The sequence below is a fragment of the Mixophyes fleayi genome, chromosome 11 (genome assembly GCF_038048845.1).
Source record: "Mixophyes fleayi isolate aMixFle1 chromosome 11, aMixFle1.hap1, whole genome shotgun sequence".
NCBI classification, from domain to species: Eukaryota; Metazoa; Chordata; class Amphibia; order Anura; family Limnodynastidae; genus Mixophyes; species Mixophyes fleayi.
In genome coordinates, this window is record NC_134412.1 from 25,478,623 (window position 1) to 25,493,009 (window position 14,387).

The following is a 14,387-nucleotide window of genomic DNA, read 5'->3' on the forward strand; positions in this document are numbered from 1 at the left end:
CGGCATCCGCAAATACATTTGTGAATCTATACAAATTTGCAAAACAAAAACAACAACCCATTAACCAATGTGTTATGTCTATATACATAAGAGGAGACTCCAACATTCATTCTGCCTGATTCACTTGCATATGGCCTAGGTGACTGTGACTATCAGTGACCCAGACAAATTTAGGTACTCCCAAACTCTGCTCCAACCCACTGAAACCCGCTAATTACATTTTCAGCCTGGATTATATGTGCTTCACACCTTGCTGTTCTCCCTGTGAATGCATTACAGGAGCCATGGAAGGATTTGTGAACCTGTGACCTATGACATGAAAAGTGCTACTCTGTGGGGCATATTCAATTCCGATCCCGATCCGCGGGATTGCGCCGGAACGAGCCGCGAACCTAATACACGGTACCGCAATAACGTGGATTTTCGTTCGCTGCCCATAGGGCAATAGTGCGCATTTTCTGCGGTAACGGATCGGAATTGAATATGCCCCTGTATGTCTTCCCTTGAGCAGATAACTGCTGTCCACACTTGACTCAAATCTATTGTGTTTGCATTCAGCTGTACTACACTTATTACATCTAAATATAGTCATCTAGATTTAATCATTTAATAGAACCAGTGAAAGGATTAGGAGGTAGAGGGCTACTAAAACAGACTTATTTGTTGATTTAATCACCTGCTGCATTTTTAGGTAATGGGTAAAACTATAATGCAGATTGTGCAGGGACAAGCACAGTGTTTTGGTGAGGGGGTGACAATGTATAGTAGAATGGGAGCTCTCATAGGGGCAAACTTTTTCGTGGGTGCCAATTCACCTTACTTTTTCGTCAAATGCCACATCACAATTTTGGACATGCTTACTATATATGTAATATTGTATACATGACTCCTACTTTAATATTGGAATATAAATACACAGATTGATTTGATTTATCACATGGTCACAAGTGGTACTACAATTTTTTTATTTTTTTTTGGGCTTTTGATTTTTCTTTACTATATTAACATTTTTTGGACAATATTTTTCTGTTTGGTGGATTCCAGGCACTAGCATCCTACCTAAACATGTCTGTCACAAGTTCCTAATAACAAACATTTGATTACTTTTAATATGTAGTAAAGTGTTAAGAATACGAAAGAACTAAAGTTGGCGTCCCTCAATTTATATTGCTGTGTTTGCTTTTAAGATTTCGTCATGTGATTTCAATAATAGTACTAGAAGTTGAAATGTATTTTAAAGATGTTTCCTTCTCAACATTTTTGTCATTCTATTTTCCACAGACTCCTGCCATCACTACCACACCACCTCCTGAAGTAAGTTAGAGCTATTTCACACAGATGATTATGTAGGACAGGAAATGAGCAACATCAGATTTTCGGCTATTTGTGAACTACATCTCGAATGCAAATTTTAGGATAGAGTCATGTTTAAATGTGTTCTTTCTTGATAAGTTAAATAGACCTGTCATCTATATACAGTGCAGGCAGCCATTGGGTGTACCAATATTGATGTCATTGTACCTTCGCTATGTATGAAGGGAATATATCCTCAGTATGACTAACTTTGCATTACTGAGGCAGCCATTTTATGGACTGAACCAATATTTCTGTGCAACAGATTACCAAGTCACTAGGAAGCGCCGACACCAACATTTATCCAAGTGCTAATAATGTCACTAGTTCTCTGTAAATGGATAGGTTGACTTCCCATGAGTATAGGTTCAGACATTTTCACAAAATGGCTGCCTTCACTGTGTGCAGGGAATAGGTGAACTTTAAATAGATTATATCGCCTACTTATAAAATGGTAGGTACTGTTTCACCTATGAGCAGCATTAGATATCATAGAAACCAGATTTCCATCAATACATGTATCAATCCTTCACAAATATATAAATACATTACTCTTCTCTCTGTGTATGCATTATAGGAGCCATGTAAGGATGTGTTTTGTGAACCTGCGACATGTGACAGAAAGGGTGCTACACCCAGAATCATCCCATGGGCAGATAATTGCTGTCCACGCTTTGTCTGCGGTAAGTTCCTTCTAACACAATGTTAAAAGGATAGTAAGTAAGTAAATAGACATCAAGACCTGAATGTGATAAGATTGGACACTATGTGATAAGATTGGTCAGTGTCCCCCTACTTTGTAGCACAAATCTACAAATGGAACAGTCCAGGATATGATGATACTTTGTCATTTAATTTATACACTGAGTTTAAAATCTTTATCTTTACGTTGACTTTATTTCTGCAATGACATACCATTATTTTAGTAAGAAATCATATGCATTTCAGATTTTAATTTGCTTTTCAGAGAACATCATGTAAGATGCAAATGTTTCAGGACGGTTTCTCTGTATGTGCATCTAATTATGTCCTTTGTTTGCATACAGATTGCACAGAGCTTTGCAGCCCCCCTCCAACGTGTGCAAGTGGCAGACCACCCTACCAGGTTGAAGGCACTGAGACCAACTGCTGCCCACAGTATGAATGTGGTAAGTACAGGGGAGGGCTGGCAAATTTTAACTTGCGGATAAGACTTGACTCATTAGCCTATTAGGAACATTTTAAAGAATAAATAATGCAGGTGGACCAGTGACCCAGCCCCTGGTAGCCCACTATAAGAACCGGCCCGGGTGGCAGATGCCCCAATGTCCCCTTGCCCACCTGCACCTTTATAAGTACATCCAAATGAACAAAGAGAAGTGGTATAACCAAGTCTCTGCTATCTGCCTTGTTGGTTGAATAGTTATTACTATTTAATGATTGAGTTCAGATCTAGTTTTTATACTTGCATAGCTTCAATGTTATAGAAAAAGGAATTATTTATATCTAGGGGGAAAGTGCTGCTTAAGTTTCCCTGCTTACCAAGTACTTAGCTGAGAGATATTTCAGTACAAAAAGACAGTTGTCAGCGCTTGTCCTTTACACTGCATATCTGTGTGTGTCTAGTAAAATAAAAACAGGAGGTATTAGTTCATATTTTGATCAAAACATTTAAGCCTGCATTCCAGCATCAAGGGCACCTCTTTATATGCAGGTCCTACACTGACCTATATGCTTTGAACACCATTAAAATGTAGTTAAAATCAGATGCACTCACCTCCCAGGTATAGGGGTTTACATCTAGCAAGGGCTGGCTTGTGAGCTACACCCAAATGTGCCTTAAATAGGCTTGATGGACAGCTGCTATGACATTACAGTAGCCAGTTTGGGGTTAAAATGACCACCTGGTTCTAGTGCAAACCAAAATAAACCCACGTAGAGCAGAGTTACCACCTCCGGAACCAAGGCGACTGAGTTATTGGTTTGGCTCCTTTAAAAACAACATATTAATCTAAAAAGACTTTAACAATAAAATATATTGAAAGGGACTCATTTAATAAAGTTTGTCAATGTGCACAAATGTGCTTTTGCATTTAGTAACGCGTCAGTATTCATTTAGAATCCCACACTAGAGAAGTGACGTTTCAAATCCGATAGCTGAACCATTGCACTTTGGTGTGCACTAAACAGTTTTATTGCATAAACCCATTAATGTATTTACTGTACCTCCTAACACTGGATCAAGCTTATGCATGATATTCATCTACACACCAAAGGGTGGGATTATAAATTGACATATTTATCAAAGAAATTTTTCATTGAAATTCCCGAAAACAACAGTTTTCAGATGATATCCCACATATAAATACCCCCTTAATTTATGACTAGGGCATCGCAGCAGACATCAGGGATTTCTGCTGCTTTCCCTGTCACTTCAAATGCAAAATCAGTTTGCAAAGATTTCTATGGGAAATGCTATTTTGCACCAATTATCAGGTTCTAAAAATCAAAAGATTGAAGCCTATGGCGAGAGCCACTTACTGCTCTCCCCTCCGGTCACTATCGCAAAGGTGACTACTTTGCGATAGTCACCAAAGAGGATACAGGGCTCAGGTCTTCGCAGGAACAGCAGTTTTCCGCAACTGCTGTTCCTAGAAAAGATTTTTAATTAATGCTCACGATATTTCAATCCTTATCTTTGCGATAAGGATTGAAATGAATTGTATTCAAAATGCATTTATTAACAAATATGCCCCAAAGGCACTTCTCGTGCTAGAAATTTTCCAGCTTCTGAAGCACTAGCGGAACTTTTATAGCAATTTATTGTATTGGGAAAGTGTAGCACTTTTAAATCTCACAGGTTATAATGAGCACTTATAATGCTCTGGGTAACAGTGTCTGAACAGATATAGAGTACTCCAATTGGAGAGTGTTTTTATTGAGCAATTTAGATTTTCAAAACCGTTTGAGCAATGAACGCCACCATGTGGCATCATCTCCGTTTTACTCATAGAAATGAATTATTTCAATTTTAGCCAATCACAGACTGTGTGACTCTCTCCTAACCTGTCTCTGCAATAAATACAGGTCTTCCCAGTATATTAATGGTTTAGATCCACATATAAAATAAATTATTTTTTGATACTTTTAAAACTTGACAAAGTTAATTGAATTCTAAATGGCTCCCTGATCATTTCAGTTCTTTATTTCGGTAACTCAGTTCAGCTGGATGGCTGTAAAATTTTAAAATCCCTAGGTGGACAGCTTGATCTGGCATTACAGCAGTATCAGCACAGAACTGCAAAATGTACTTTAGTTCTTCAGATTTAAGAAACATCTGTTTGATGCTCTAATCATTTAAAAAAGGAGAAAAATATACTTTGCAATGAATGTTAAAAATTGACCCTGTTGTGTTCTGTTGACAGAATTCCTCACAACTCCGGCGCCTAAGGTACACATTTATAGACCATAAACACTTGCTGTTAATATGAAATTTTCTAATATGACTTATTTACAGTTTGTTTAAAATCTATCTCTGTTTATTTAACTAAAAAAAAAAAAAGGTAAGATGGCAAGCGACAAGGGACCTCATTTAGAGTCGGACGCAAAGTCCGTTTTAGGCGCATCGACCACAAAACCACTATCAAGCATGTGCAGCAAGCACCATATCCGCCTGCATTTCGGACGCAATTTACAATTGCGACAGCTTGCGGACTAGTACGAGGGAAAGGGCGGAACGCGGAATTGTGAAGACGTGAACTTGTATAATATAGACACAGGGGGTGTGACCCTGTAAGTAAATACTGGGCGCAGTGAGGCACAGACGCAACACACATCATAAAAGGGCTAAAAATGAGCGGCAGGAATTAGGTGGTGCAAGTAGTCAGCTAGCTGCACAAACTGGTCGCAGTTCGGTAAGGTACTACGAGTGGGACACAACTGGGGTTACATGCTACATGTAATACCCTACCAAGCTGTGGCACACTCCCACTCCTGCATGTCTTAGACGCACATTGCGTCCTACTCTAAATGAGGCCAAGATGTCTATGTCATCTATAGCTTTTTTCTATGTGCAATGTAGGGTATATGTGAAAACTTTCATGATAATTATGTGTTGTACCAAAATACCAAACTGCATCTAATTGTGTCACAGGGATGTGAGGGGATCCCCTGCTCTGTTCCATTATGTTCAGGCCTTTACACCCTGGTGGAAATCCCAGGAGATGACCTGTGCTGTCCTAACTATGACTGTGGTAAGTCAAAATATATTTCACCAAATGATTTACTGATTACATGCACACTGTTAAAAGTGCTCTTTGGAATTAGAAATTATTTCATGGTCAGTTGCCTATATGCACACCATACCGTAGTAAGTGTCAACAACATAGCTTGTGTTACCAAGTAGATGGAGGCAGTGTAAATGTGCTGCCTCTTGCAACTGCCTACGTTGCCTAATATTTTTTTTGTAAAACCAAGAAGACATTAATGTATCATTTCTAACTTCATGATATTAAATTGCTGCAGTTATAATTTATTCTTTACATCAGTCCACCAATTAATATATTATGTCATACAGGCAGGATATCATTTACAGACAATACATAGCAAAAACAAACCTATAGGAATCTGCAACTCCACAGAGGACAAAGCATAAAAAGTAAAGTCGCGCTAAGATGGCAAAAGAGAAAACAAAAAGATTTATATTTAAGTGCCCACTCCTTATTAAAAAGATGTGGTCAAATTATCAAATGCAAAGAATGGTACTTATAAAGTATTTATAGATATTTTTAACATGTCTTTGTAATAATGCATCTGGGCATTTCAATATAAAACTTTTTTTTTTCTTTGCCCACCTTGGTGTCAGTTTACTTGTTGTTTTTTTAGATATATCATTTTTCTTTTATTATAAGGAATCATTCATCAGTAATTTTACACGCTCATAGAACACTATTTGCAAAGTGAAATAACAGCATTAAATATTTTCAAACTGCTCACCATAGCTTCATATATTATTCCCACAAACTGAATTTATCGTAAGCTAATACCAATATGTTTTGTTTTGTTTTCCAGTCCCCCCACCAATAACAATCGTGAGTTCACAACATATTTTATTATATATTATATTATATATGTCTCATTTACTCCGCTCCTCTGTCCTGTGTTTTTTTTTTTGTCTCTTTTATATTTTGGTGGCTGTTTTAGAACGTATGGCTTAAATTATTCTGCCCTTTTTTCCTTTTGCATTGATAGATTTTTCTTGTTTAAAAAACGCAAATTAGAGAATGTCTATATAAGTCAATCGTTATACATTCAGGGCTTAGAAAAGTTCTGAGGAGAACATATTTTAGTGGCTCTCCAACTGTTGTGGAACTGTAAAACACAGCATCCCCTGGCATAGCGTGCTGAGATTTGTACTTCCACAACAACCAGAGAGCTACATGTTGGCTTAGCCTGTAATAGAGGATGGAACGTTTTATCTTACTCTGTTTAATCTTTACCCTTTATTTTACAGGCTCCTCCCATCACTACTCCAGAGGTGCGTTCCCTTCAATTTAATATTACTAAAACCCACCTTTATCACAATATAAGGCATTGCCACATATCAACACTTAAAAGTCAGCGCACAATTTAAAATTCATTCACATAAGAATTTCACATCTATGTTTTGGAGGTGCAGTACTGCTGACCGCTTATAGGGGATTATTTCAATGTGCTACATTTCCAAAATGATATTCAATACAAATGTGATTATGCGACACAATAAAACAGATATTTTTGTATTTATTATTTTGTTACTTATATGTTTTTTTTGCTTTTTACCTGATAGCCTTGTGAACTGTCCGGGTGCCCCCCTCCAAATTGTGGAGAGAATGAAATAGTGATAGTGAAAGTAGACCCCGAGGACAAGTGCTGTCCCCTCTATGCATGTGGTAAGTACTATGTTTTGTTATTTATTCACTATATAATACTTACAGGAAGGACTGTATTCATTATACGGGCTGTCTAGGCAGCACAGTTTAGAACAGCATGGAAATAGTTTTATGTCAATTTTATTTTATTGTTTTCATCTCATTCTGCACCGATTTTTCTCAATAAATGGAAAAGGTGGTATTGGATAGCAGTTCTTGAACATGGGTTGTACTATTACTAATTAAGAGTGCATTTACTCACAGTCCTTAGGGCAACATAGGCGCTAATTACTGCCCTGCTTATGGGGACATTTAATGAGCGCAGACATTGATCAGCCCCATGGTTGGAAAACACAAAGCAAAGGACAGTTTATTACGTGCGTCTGTGTTATTCTCTTATTTTACCCTGAGATTGTATTTACAAAAAACTGATTCCTGTTAATTTCCGGCAGAAATTAAAATAGTAACTAATGCATCTCATATAAATTGTGCTCCCTATATTCAAAGCACTACTAAACTCAAAATTGATATCTTCATGTATGAAACATGAAAGTCAAATATATTTACACAGATGCTTTAAGTTTCTATAAGTAAGGTCCTTTAGGGGGATGCATGTGTAGATTTTTGTAAGGAATGGCAAAGCATTAATTAAAGAGAAAATCAGGTTTTAACATGTGCAACCGATTTCCTCTCCCTTTTCCCCCGAGCACTATGTGATAGCACTCAAAGATAAGGGCTGTGAAGTCTTGGTGCAGCAATGAGCTCATCATCTCTGCTGTGATCGCCAATGTCATATGTCCTCTTTTATTCCTGCAGAAATTTTATAGGGAGGGAAATGATAGAAAAGAGAAAATGAAAGAAAGGGATGATGAAGGGATTAAAAGATGGAAGGGGGTTATAAGAGAGACATCAGGATAAGAGACGAGGGAAAAGAGCTTGAGGGTGGGAGAGAATAACTATAGGAGGAAATGATAGTTTTGAGAGAAAGAGGGGATGGTGATGGGGAAAAGGTAAAGCAGATGGGTAGATATGCCCAATGGGACTAACAGCCAAGAATAATGCTTGCAGTTGCATTATTTAAACATATATATATATATATATATATATATATATATATATATATATATATATATATTTGGCAGTCAGGTGGGTGAGTCTGGTTTTGGCAGATGCCGGGAGAACGTTACCTGCCTGGCTGCATTATGCCAACTGTGAAGTTTGGTGGAGGAGGGATAATGATATGGGACTGTTTTTCAGGGTATGGGCTAGGCCCTTTATCTCCAGTGAAGAGCAATCTTAATGCTTCAGCATACCAAGTCATTGTGAACAATGCTATGCTTCCAACTTTGTGGCAAGAGTTTAGGGAAGACCCTTTTCTATTCCAACATGACTGTGCCCCAGTGCACAAAGCAAGCACTACAAAGACATGGTTTGATGAGTTCGGTGTGGAAGAACTTGACTGGCTTGCACAGAGCCTTGCCTTCAACCCCATCGAACACCTTTGGGATGAACTGTATATATATGTAAAACCTTTAGTACAGTTAACTAATGTGATCTGATACAGATATAAAAATGCAACAACATTTCAGTGAGTTAACGTTCTGTGGCACCACTGACTTTTCCCCGAGAATGAATCCACTGACTTGTGATTCACAAGTCTGAAAGACTGTCACTCACACTCTGCTGATTTAGAATGATTTAAAATAAAACACAGCAGCTCCCCCTAATATGCCATTATGTTAGAAATGTCTTAAAGGGCCTAATGGACATATATAGTTAAATACCTGTTATTTCAGGTATATAATTTGGTAGAGAAATATGTAGGTTTTGATATGTCGAAATATCAAGTGGCTATACTTGTTTATGAACTTACCATGACACATAAAGATCAGATGGCCCTGACTAATAAATAAGCAAAACAAATAGGGCAGTTACTGTTTAGATTAATTTTATTTGCTTTTGCAGAACAAAAACTAATTCCCACAACACCCAAACCTGAAGCAACGGTAACAAAGGTAAGTAAATACCATAGCTTCTCCGTGAATCATACAAAGTAGCTTTTGTTGATTGATTACCACTTCTATCATATCCTTATAGGACAAGTGCAGAGATGTGGAGTGTACTGTAATTGAATGCACCAAATATGGTTCCAACTTAGTGTTTGTCGGATTGGAAGAGAACGGTTGCTGTTCTAAATATGAATGCCGTAAGTTCAATATTACTTGGCTACCCTTGGCATATGTGTGACTTAAACGATTTTCTCTGCAAATGATCATTATATCATTTTTAACATGTCCATGTATTCAATTTAAGAATATAACACACAGTCAAGACATTGACAGCTACTAGTTATTGATTTGTGTATCAATTATGGATGTGTTTGGAAGCAAATTAATGAGAAATGGATTTCATTTTTCTTACAGAGTGTGAGAAGTGCAGCCCCATTCCATACTGTGATGGTAGCACTGCTCATGTGTCCTTCGATAGCGATCGTCAATGCTGCCCAACATATGAGTGTCGTAAGTATTTACTTTAATGTATTACAGATATATAAGGCTGTTACAACAGTATCTAAGACGTTTATTGTTTGTTGAAACCATAAATACATGTAAATGTGCCCAAAGACAAACTCTATAAACGTCATAGACCATATAAGACCTTAGATATGCTAGCCATAATTATATTTACTGGTCTCTCCCACCTCCTGCTCTATATTGCAGACCTGAGTGCATTGCATTATTGAGTACAATAGATTTCCAAAAATAAGGGTTTAAAGGGAAAATGTCTATGAGCTAAGCAGTGCCTGATTAAGGGTTCTGGCCGCCCTAGGCTAATACATCCGTAGCGCCCCCCCCCCCCCCAAAAAAAAAGACACTAAAGGAAAATTCAGGGGTATTAGCCAGAAAAAACATTTAGACAGATTCTCTTCCCTGTTCTTGCCGTTCTTTCTTGCTTGATCTTGAAGCTTTATTGTCGTTTAGCTGTCTTCTGGAAAGTTGTGGTACTATTTTGAAAATGAGCAAACATTACAAACCCTCAATGATTAGGCTCCTTAGAGAGCCTCCTCATGAATGCCACACAATACACTGATCATGCCCCCCCCCCCCCACACCAGCTATTTCATCACACCCCAGCGGTTAATTAATTCCTCACAGCAATTAGATCACTGTGCCCCTCATCACATTGCCCCCTCAATACACTGTGTTCTTTATCACACTGCCCCCCTTGCAGCACACTCTGCCCCTCAGTACACTATCCCATTTGCAGCACACTCTGTCCCCCTTAGTACACTATGCCCCTGCATAAATGCAAATCTTTACTTATATAGATATTTACAAAGGATGAAGTGCGCAGAAGTTAATTGAGATAGACAGAAATGTCTCACTAAAAGCAGTTAGGAAAATCACAAGATGATCCCAAATCATGCTGATACAAGTCCAAAATATATAAAAATTAATCCAATGCTAGGATAGCGATTTTGTTGCTAGTGTAACCAGTACTTTGGCATCTATAACGTTACTGGGTGTGTGAATGGCTAATAATTATGTGATCAAATGTAAAGGATTGTGCAGTAAGATATATCACACTAATGGTTATGTAGTGGAAAAAAAGAGTGGAGTAGAGGAGGAGGGGGAGTAAGCGTTAGCGTGGTGTCGGCACAAGGGGCGGCTCGGGGGCACAGAATCGGTAAAAAAAATAAAAAAAATAGTTAAAAAAAAATAATCTTACTTGCTGCCACCGCTGCGACCCCTCCCATTGGATGATCTGGCCCTGGGGCTAGGGGTCTCCAACCATCAGCCTTTACATTGTAGCACTACATTTCCCGTAATTCTCATGGAAGTCACGTTGTGTGTCAAAAAACAATTCCTCACTGCTGTGCAAATAATGATTTATAATTCATAAAATTATATTAAATTTAAATATTAAATCATTGGATAATAAAATATCACTGACACTGATCTCTTTATTTTTTTTTTAGCACCCCCAACAACGGTAAGTGAATTGACATTACGATAAACCTTGTGGGAATTAATATCCTTTAACAGACTGTGTCACCTTATAGTTATGTTACAATGACTCCGATCTTTCCTTGCATGTGGGAAGTTGATGGTTGTGGCTTGTTTACTTATTTAAGGACTCTAAAAAAAACTAATTTTAAACATATTTTTTCTTAATGGGTTCATGCCCTTTATAACAAATGAACTAAGTATTTGTCAGGTACTGTATTTTACATATTGAATGTATGTTTCCAGTGGGTAAACACAAATCTAACCTTGTATATGTCTATTATATAGTTGGTCTCTCCAATTTGACAATTTTCAATTTAATTTTTCCATAGATTTCTCCAGCCACCACACTACTACCTCCAGTAAGTAATACATTTGGCAGAAGTGAAGCACATAGTGGACAGTTTGGTGACATAGTACTTTTGTGCGACCTCTGAGCTGTGGGTGATACATTGTATTGTCCCAAACAACTGTACTGAATTTAAAAATCTGAAAACTGTCGGTGCTGGACCCTGAGATTCTGGGCTTTTTGGTTATAAGTCAGGGCTTTAAGGAATTTGAATTCAACCATGAAAATGTTAATATGTGTATTGTTCACCTTGTAGCACTATTCTTACATTCCATTATATATTAACGAGTTGCCCCATAACCATTACAGCATTAGTAATCAATATATGTGTCTCCACTCATTAATTCATATTTCTTTTCTGTTTTGTTCAATAAAGGAACCATGTAGAAATGTGGTCTGTGAAGCTGTGATATGTACCAAAACGGGCGCTACTCTAGAGGAAGTCCCTTCACATAATCCCTGCTGTCCACATTACGAGTGCCGTAAGTGTTTCTCTATAGAATCTACATTCTGAAGATCATTAACATAAATTGAGTTTGAAACAATCATATTTGCAGGTATTTCTTAGGTTATAGCACTTTAGGGAATGTGCCTTGTCTACCTGGTTCACACTGTTATGATTTGATTCAGCAAAACTTAGAGCAGTTGTTCAGGTCTCCAGTAATATTGCATTGATTTCCATTCTACTGTCATATATACGAACGTAAAATATTCTGAGTGTTTTCTTTGCTGATCTTAATATTTCCCACTAGGACTAAATTAATGCTAACCATTGGTATTTTTTGTAATGTGGATTAGCTTGATAGTAAACATTTAAACAATAATTTATAAATCATTGAATTCTTTAAATAGTTAATGGGACTATCATGATTAAGAGAATAAATGAAAGCACTATTAGAAATGGTAGGGCTTCATAGTAGCCTCATCCATGGCCCTCGAAAGTGAAACAGTCCCAAAAAAAAAAATCAAGATTTTGACTGGTTGTTTGCATATCATGGGATTAATTTTGAATTATGAGCAACGCAAAGAACAGATGCAACTTTGATCCTGGATAAACCATGTTACAATGCAAGGGGTACCAGTTAACTTACTTTTTTGCACGCAAAGAAAATACTGGCAAATTTTTCATGTAGCACACAAATACTTGATAGCTTTATTTTTACACTAAAATTAGTTGATCTATGACATGCCGTATAAAAACTTTAAATCTATTTAAATTTACCTCCCTCTCTAAAGCAACATGGTTTTGCCAAGGTGCAAAGTTACTACTTTTCTTTACTTTTGCTTCTAACGCAAATTCAGACCCCATGTGAGGACAGCTGCCCACCATAGTAAACTGTAATGCTTATTTCACATATTAATTATCCATTTACAGAAATTTAATTGAAAAAATCCCCAAAAATCTCAGACATTGCAGAAATAAAAATTATGTCTAACTTTTGACCAAATACGTCTTATATGTGTATACAGAATGCACACAGCAATGTGACCCCGTTCCCGTATGTGAGAATGACAGGCCGCCATTCAGAACTGGAGACCCTGACCTTGATTGCTGTCCAGAATATGAATGTCGTAAGTATCCTCATAAAATACAAACCAATCAGTAATTTGCTATAAATACTGAAACTAGACAGAACAAGCAGAATCACATCTTGATTTAATTTATATCCTTATACTTAGAAATCCATAATAGCTTTTTACCTAAATATTTTCAGTTATAGTGTCTTCCTAAATGATTTATCTTAGTCACACTTCTTATAATGATTTTATCATTATTTTTTTGTTTACAGAACCTGAGCCAACAACTGTAGAACCACCGATTTCACCTACACCGGTATGACTTTACTCCTTATAATAATTATGATTAAATATGAATCTACAGAGGTGGGAAACATCATAGTGGTATTATTGTACTAATTATTAAAAGAGTGTGGTTTATTTGATCACCATTCTTTTCAAGATGAATAATTTTAATAGGACTTAAATAACTGCAGAGACAAGCCATATTGTTTAATAATATTTCAAATCTATAATAAAAGTATTGAGCATATTGTAATGATGTATGAAATAAAAAATGGCCACTTCAGGTTTGTTTCAGGTCATTTTGAAGACATTCACATAAAAATATATTTTGTTATTGGAGATCACATATTAGTTACTGATTTGCTGTCCAATGACTCCTCATGAGTTGTGGTCAGTTGTGTATTGAGTATCATACTAGACACAGGAGGTGATCCACATTATCAAGTGTAATAATACTAATTCAGTAAGAATACAACTGAATACACACGGACAGGCAGACGGATCAATCAGGCACATATTGTGCTACTAGTCTTCACCATGTCACATGCAGTAAATAAAATGTTATGTCTTGATTCTTTGTTATACACACTGTAGTTATGCTCACTTCTTCTCTGCATGTTGTAGGATAAATGTGCTCATGTGAAATGTTATATCCCCAATTGTGACCAAGAGGGCACGATCGTTGAAATTGAATCAACCAACGAATGCTGCAAGAACTATGAATGTGGTAAGTAAAGATTTTTTGAATCTTGCCATAATTTTCTATAAGATTACATTTATATTATAGTAAAATGGAAACTGTGAACAGTAATTTTAGAAATGTGTATGTAGTGGATGTAGTTTTTTCTATTCTCTTTGTAAATGGCAAATTGACATTTGCTGACATTTGTTAACAAGTTGGTAAAATGCCCACCTGAATGAATAATGAATGTCAATTTAGATTTATGCATAAGGTCAGGTCTGGGCAACCTGTGGTTCTCCAGTTGT

At 36.9% G+C, this 14,387-nt stretch overlaps 3 long non-coding RNA genes across 3 annotated transcripts; all 3 read left to right on the plus strand.

The window, feature by feature from the left end:
* Positions 1-1,281: 1,281 nt before the first annotated feature.
* On the plus strand, positions 1,282-2,493 carry LOC142106743 (uncharacterized). The gene is made up of 3 exons (XR_012679771.1): positions 1,282-1,314; positions 1,931-2,036; positions 2,400-2,493. It is a non-coding gene; the product is annotated as an uncharacterized LOC142106743 (long non-coding RNA).
* A 2,999-nt stretch (positions 2,494-5,492) lies between these two features.
* LOC142106742 (uncharacterized) lies at positions 5,493-9,255 on the plus strand. The gene is made up of 5 exons (XR_012679770.1): positions 5,493-5,585; positions 6,403-6,422; positions 6,845-6,868; positions 7,160-7,262; positions 9,207-9,255. It is a non-coding gene; the product is annotated as an uncharacterized LOC142106742 (long non-coding RNA).
* An 89-nt stretch (positions 9,256-9,344) lies between these two features.
* On the plus strand, positions 9,345-14,112 carry LOC142106739 (uncharacterized). The gene is made up of 8 exons (XR_012679768.1): positions 9,345-9,447; positions 9,665-9,760; positions 11,221-11,234; positions 11,581-11,610; positions 11,974-12,079; positions 13,068-13,169; positions 13,388-13,431; positions 14,025-14,112. It is a non-coding gene; the product is annotated as an uncharacterized LOC142106739 (long non-coding RNA).
* The last annotated feature ends 275 nt before the right edge of the window (positions 14,113-14,387 follow it).